This window comes from Suricata suricatta, chromosome 12 (genome assembly GCF_006229205.1).
Source record: "Suricata suricatta isolate VVHF042 chromosome 12, meerkat_22Aug2017_6uvM2_HiC, whole genome shotgun sequence".
In the NCBI taxonomy this organism is placed as follows: Eukaryota; Metazoa; Chordata; class Mammalia; order Carnivora; family Herpestidae; genus Suricata; species Suricata suricatta.
Window position 1 is genome coordinate 3,131,607 of NC_043711.1, and position 6,901 is coordinate 3,138,507.

Genomic DNA, 6,901 nt, shown 5'->3' on the forward strand with positions numbered 1-6,901 from the left:
GAGGTGGGGAGCACAGCTTGTGAATGAGCGTGTGTGAGCCCGCTCACAGGGGCTGCCGTTGGCACATGCGCGCACACGCATGCACACACACGCACACACTCATGCGCGTGCTTCTGCCCACGGTAAGGTGGCTAAGGAGACCCAGAGACAGAGACTCGATGACAAGAGACAGATCTGAGGAAAAGCTGGGAGCAGACACCCATGTAAAGAAGCAGCCTTGTGAACATTAGAGACCAGGCATTCCTGGAGGCACAAAAAGCAGGTGCAAAGGCCCTGAGGCAGAAACAAGGTGGTGCGTAAAAAACCCAAATGATGGGAATAGTGAGTGGTGAGGCCCAATGACCGGTGGGGCCTGGGCCAGGGGGTCGTGCACAGGACTGAAGGAGGCCTGATTTCCAGTTTAGCTGGTTAAATGTGGCTTCCAGTGACTTGAATGCTGCACGCCTTATCTTCTCCACCTGTAAAATGGGTATAAAAGAGTATCTGCTTCCGGGGCGCCTGGGAGACTCAGTTAAGCTTCCAACTGTTGGTTTCGGCTCAGGTCACGATCTAAAAGTTCATGGGTTCGAGCCCCGCGTCAGGCTCTGTGCTGACAGCTCGGAGCCTGGAGGTGCTTCAGAGTCTATGCCTCCCTCTCTCTGTGACCCTCCCCTACTCACTCTCTGTCTCTCTCTCTCTCCCTCTCTCTCTCAAATATAAATAAACACTAAGTTTTTTAAGGAAGTATAGATTTGATTTAGATTACGGTGGACTGCGTCTCCAGCTGGCTGGGTGCTCATGGACTCGCCACTTGGTCTCTCCCAGCCCCGCTTTCCTCACCCACGACGCGGGAATGCCGGCCTGACACAGAGGACCGTGGCGCAGATTAAAGAAGATAAAGCGCTTGGCACGAAACCTCAGCCGCCAGTAAAATGGAAAGTTCGCTGGCAACAGTGTCAACACAGCCTTTCATCACTTAACATCCTAAACAGAAATTTCCGCGATCAGTATTGCCACCGATAATCAGAAGAAAATAGCAGCCCCTCGTAATTCCACTCCCTGCTGGCAACTTTTTGGTGAATAGCCATTTAGATTAAAAAAGAAAAGAAAGAAAGGAAACCCGGATTCCGGCACCACGTGTGGGCTGTTGGAACAAACCCGTTTGTGTGAAAACGTGGCGGAGACCCGACAGGTGATCCCACGCTACAAAGCGATTATTGCTGGTGCTTTAAAGAGTAGTGATGACATTGGTGTTGCACTTTTTAAGAGGAGTCCTTATCTTTGGAGACTATTAAGATATTTGTAGGGGCGCCTGGCCGGGCGGCTCTGTGATGAGCGGCCGACTTCAGCTCAGGTCATGATCTCACGGTTCGTAGGTTCGAGCCCCGCGTCGGGCTCTGTGCTGACAGCTCAGAGCCTGGAGCTGCTTCGGATTCAGTGTCTCCCTCTCTCTCTGCCCCTGCCCTGCTTCCTCTCTCTCTCTCTTTCTCTCTCTCTTTCTCTCTCTCTCTCTCTCTCTCTCCCTCAAAAATAAATAAACACTAAAAGTAAATAAAAATACAAAGATTGTCCAGAACTAAACCACCAAGGCAAAGACCAGCTTGGCTGCGGGGTGGGACCTGACATTTTGCAACCAAAACAATTGGTCTAGTTCTTCAGGGTTAAGTTTCAGGACCTGGGGGGCGGGGAGGGGTTGGTCCTTCATCTTGTCTCAGCAAAACCCCAGGCTCCTCTAGTGGCCCCTGAACTTGGGCAGTCAGGACAGGGGCTGGTTTTCATTTCTGCCCGGAAAGAGTTAAGTTCTTAAAAATTACCATGTTCCCCAGGCCTTATATGCAACCTCCAGGGACTTGATTAGCCCTGGAGCGAGGCCTCAGAGTGGCCTGGGGACCGGAAAGCCACTGTCCCCAGGACCCAGATGCCCCCCTCTGGGGGCCCTCTATTAACCTTCCCTTTTCCCTTCTGACGCCCTGACATCTGGGGCCTTGCCGAGCCTGGACAGCGCCCCCCACCCCCAGCCCATTCCCAGAGCCCGTAAACACCCGGCCCACCAGTTACCAGCGGATCCAGAGCCCAGGCCCCTTCCGCGGGGTTCTCACACTCAGGGTCACTACCTCCTGCCCCGATCCCCCCCCCCCCCCCCAGGGCTCGTGCCGGCTCCCAGGTCCCAGAAACCCTGAGGTTATTCCTACCAGCTGGTCCTAAATCTGCTGCCCCTGCCTTACCCTTTCCTTTCTGTGGGAACCACAATCCCGGCTCCTGCCTGGTGCCCCAGGGCCTCCTGGCCGCCCTGCGTGCGGGGGTGTGCCCCCCCTTTCTGGAAACTAAAACACTCTCCTGTCGATGGCAGTCAGCTCCTCCTCTGGTGGCCTTAATGTGCCTCAAAATTTAGTTTAGTACACTATGTGTATTTTTTTAATGTTTGTTTATTTTTGAGAGAGAGTGAGAGTGAGAGAACACATATGGAAGAGGGGCAGAGAGAGGGAGACAGGGGGTCCGAAGCAGGCTCTGTGCCGACAGCCCGAACGGAACTCACGAACCGTGAGATCATGACCTGAGCCAAAGTCAGACGCTCAACCGACTGAGCCCCCCAGGCGCCCCAACACATTATATTTTGAAACTCACTTACTTTTGGGGGAGCCTGGGTGGCTCAGCTGGTTGAGTGTCCAACTCTTGGTTTCGGCTCAGGGCATGGTCTCACAGTTCGCAGGTTCGAGCCCCGCATCAGTCTCTGAGCAGACACTGAGGAGCCTGCTTGGGATTCCCTGTCTCTCCCTCTCCCTGCCCCTCCCCTACTCATGCTGGCATGCACTCGCTCCCTCTCGGAAGAAATAAATAAACTCTAATAAAAATTAAAACTTATTAACTTTGTCTAAAATTTTGATAAAACACACCTAAAATCGATTTCTCGTCATAACCGTTAAGTGCGCGTTAGGCCACCATCCCCACCGCCCGTCGCTAGATCCTTTTATTCTTGCCAAATGGAAACAGCGTGTCCGTAAAACACTAGCTCTCTGTTCCCACCCTCCCTCCAGCCAATACACTGCATCACAAAACACACACCCCTGCAAAATGTGTCCCACGCCGGGGCGCAGCTATGGGCCACCGGATGTCATTACAGCACCCTTCAAACTCCATCCGGATGTTCCCTAAAGGGGTCTGGCTAAGTCGATGATGATACACCTGTATTCTAGAATGCTGAAGAGAAAAAAAATGTAGGATCTGTGAAATAGAAAGCTGGAGGTCCGCACTGAAGAGTCTCCAAGATGGATTGCTAAGTTAAAAATAAAATTAATAATATAAAATAAAACAGGGCACAGAATGCCTAGAGGCATGGGCATGTGCCCAGAACATGTTTCCTTTTATGTAAAAAGATGGCGATACTGTATCGTATGTTTGAAACTTACTAAGAGAGTAGATCTTAAAAGTTCTTGTCACAGAGGAAACTTTGTAACTATGTGAGGGGAGGGGAGATTGATGAAATGGTGATCATGTAGCAATATACAGGAAGTCCAAGCGTTATTAGGGTGTACTCCATATTAAAACAATGTTATAAATTAATAATGCCTCAATAGAATTGGGAGGGAAAGTAACAGAGATTACACACCCACCTACACCTACAGAGCAAAAAAAAAGGATGTAAGGAGTAAGAATATGTTGGGTTATTTTTAGGGGTGCCTGGTGGGCTTTGTCAGTAGACAGAGTGACTCTTGGTCTTAGGGTTCTAAGTTCCAGCTCCATGTTGGGTGTAGAGCTTGTTTTAAAAATATTTTTTAAATTTTTTTAAAGTTTATTTGTTTTGAGAGACAGAAAGAACACAAGTGGGAGGGGGCAGAGAGAGAGGGAGAGAGAGAATCCTAGGCATGCTTCCTGCTGTTAGCACAGAGCCCCACATGGGGTTCGATCCCACAAACCATGAGATCATGACCTGAGCTGATATCAAGAGTCAGACACTTAGCAGACTGAGTCACCCAGGTTCCAGTGTTTTTTGTTTTTTTTTTTTAAGATATATTCTCTAGAGGCACCTGGGTGGCTCAGTTGGTTAAGCGTCCGGCTTCGGCTCAGGTCATGATCTCACAGTTCATGGGTTCAAGACCCGCGTCCGGCTCTGTGCTGACAGCTCAGAGCCTGGAGCCTGCCTTCGGATCCTGTGTTTCCCTCTCTCTCTGACCCTCCTCTGCTCGTGCTGTCTCTCTCTCTCTCAAAAAAAAAAAAAAAAGAGATATTCTATAAAAGTAAAAAGAAAAGTTTGCCTGTGGACCTGAGCAAATGTGGGACAGAGCTGCAAAGTTTGTCCCTTTACATCTTTCTGTGTCTAGGTAAATTATATACATTTTATATAAAATTCCTTGTTATAGATTATATAACATATGTTCTATTTATGTAATCTATATAAATAAATAATAATGTGCGTGTATCACATAATAGTAAAGTGTGTGAATCACATAATGCATGCAAAGTGTGCATTTGCATATGTATATATGCAAATGTATTTATATACACACATGTATATTTGCCCTGATAACACTAAAATCTCAGAAGAAGACAAAAAAACCTGTAGCATTTGGATGCACTGGGACAGGCATCTGGGTGACTAGGGTCAGACTTCAACACCAATTTTGGGTTTTAGAGTTTGGAATTTGGTTCCATATGTGTGGATTACTTCTGCAAACAAAAAACTTCTTTTTTTAATTTTTTAATGTTTATTTATTTTTTAGAGACAGAGACAGAGCGTGAGCAGGGCAGGGGCAGAGAGCAAGGGAGACACAGAATCCGAAGCAGGTTCCAGGCTCTGAGCGGTCAGCACAGAGCTGACGTGGGGGCTCGAACCCATGAACAGTGAGCTGCAGTTGGACGCTTAACTGATGGAGCCATCCAGGTGCCCCAGGTCCTATTTATTTAAAGAGAGTGGTAGGTTTATATGCGCTGATTTGAAGGGATGTGGGTGATCAGGTCAATGAAAAAAATCAAGGAAATGACAGTGAGAAGGGCAGGGCAAGGAAGAGGGAGAGACGGGAAGACCCAGCCTGAATCGCATCGGAAAGTGTCCACCACACTGTTCATTGAGGCCGTTCTGTCTAGAAAGTTCCTGGAGGGATCGGAGGGGCCTCGGACTCCTTAAAAAGCCCTTTAGATAAGTAATTGAATACAGTGACCTGATGGCTAATCCCTCCGCTCTGTGTTTCTATTTCTTCCAAATCTTTGCTAATGAGCACGCGTTGCTTCTGAAAACAAGGCTTCAGAGGTTTATCGGGTCCCCTGCAAGTGTCCCCAGGTAGGACCGTGCTGGCCTGACCCCGGGGCGGGGCTTTCCACGCGGATGTACATTTCCACTTCCCCCAATCGCTGGGTCCTGTGTCTCATCCCGGATGGAAATTGTTTGTCCCTCTGACCATGGCCCGCGAGCGTCTTTTCATTCATTGGCTCCATGTGTATCTTCCTTGGAGATATGTCTGCTCAAATCACTTGCTTTTTAAATTCTTTCTTCTTGGGGCGTCTGGGTGGCTCAGTCAGTAGAGCATCCGACTTTGGCCCAGGTCATGATCTCACGGTTTGTGGGTTCGAGCCCCGCATCGGGCTCTGTGCTGACCGCTTGGAGCCTGCTTCAGAGTCTGGGTCTGCCCCTCCCCTGCTCATGATTTGTGTCTCTCTGTCTCTCAAAAATAAAATAAAAAGTTAAAAAAATGTATAAAAATTCTTTCTTCTTTTAATTGTTCTTTTTCATGCTTTTATTGTTTATTTTTTAAGTTTATTTGTTTTGAGGGGGGAGGGGCAGAGAGAGAAAGAGTGAGAGAGAGACTCCCAGGCAGACTCTGCACAGTCAGCACGGAGCCTGATACGGGGCTCAAGCCCATGAACTGTGAGATCATGACCTGAGGCAAGGCAAGATCAGGAGTAAGAAGCTGAGGGGCGCCTGGGGGGCTCAGTCGGGTGAGCATCCGGCTTCGGCTCAGGTCATGACCTCACAGCTTGTGGGTTGGAGCCCCGCGTCGGGGCTCTGTGCTGACAGCTAGCTCAGAGCCTGGAGCTGCTTCCGGTTCTGTGTCTCCTTCTCTCTCTGCCCCTCCCCCTCTCATGCTCTGTCTCTCTCTGTATCAAAAATAAATAAAACATTTAAAAAAATAAAAAAATTATTTAATGTTTTATTTTTTTGAGAGAGAGACAGTGTGAGCAGGGGAGGGTCAGAGAGAGAGGGAGACACAGAATCTGAAGATAGGCTCCAGGCTCTGAGCTGTCAGCACAGAGCCAAACCTGGGGCTCGAACCCATGAACACGAGATCATGATCTGGGCCGAAGCCGGACACTCAATGGACTGAGCCACCCAAGCGCCCCTCTTTAGTTTTTTTAACGTTCCCAATCACTCTGCCTGGCAAAGAACCATTCTTCGCCCCACTTTACAGATGAGGAAACTGAGGCTCAGAGAGGGACAGTGTCTTTCCCATAGTCACAGAGCAAGAACAAGTGACAGCCAGAACTGGAAACCAGGTTGATGAGACCTTGGTGACAGAGCGGGGGGGGGGGGGTTCCTGTGTGGGCGCCCCACTCCCAGAGGAGGGAGGGAGGGGCCTCTAATTCCAGCCGCGTGCAAAAGGCCTTGGAGAGGAATGAAGAGGGAAATGGAGAGCCCAGCGCTCTGATGAGCGGAGGCTGGTCGCAAGGCCAGACCCCTCCCCGGGGGAGCCCCGCCCATCCCTCCCATCCGCCCAGGGCACACACGGAGGCACACAGCCACATGTTAACTCGCGGGCCACGGTGGCACGCGGGCGTAGGTGCACATGCGCGTGCAGACACACCCAGCCACACACAGACACACACACTCCGCTTCTGCTTCTTCCAAACTGAAGCTTCAGTGAATTCCAGCTCAGCCAAGTGGCCTCCGTGCCTCCCGCGTGTGTGTGTGTCGGGGGGGGGGGGGGGGGGG

At 50.0% G+C, this 6,901-nt stretch overlaps 1 long non-coding RNA gene across 1 annotated transcript in view; it reads left to right on the plus strand.

The window, feature by feature from the left end:
- Positions 1-6,901, plus strand: part of LOC115273023 — a 29,906-nt gene that overhangs the window by 12,675 nt on the left and 10,330 nt on the right. The window lies entirely within an intron of this gene.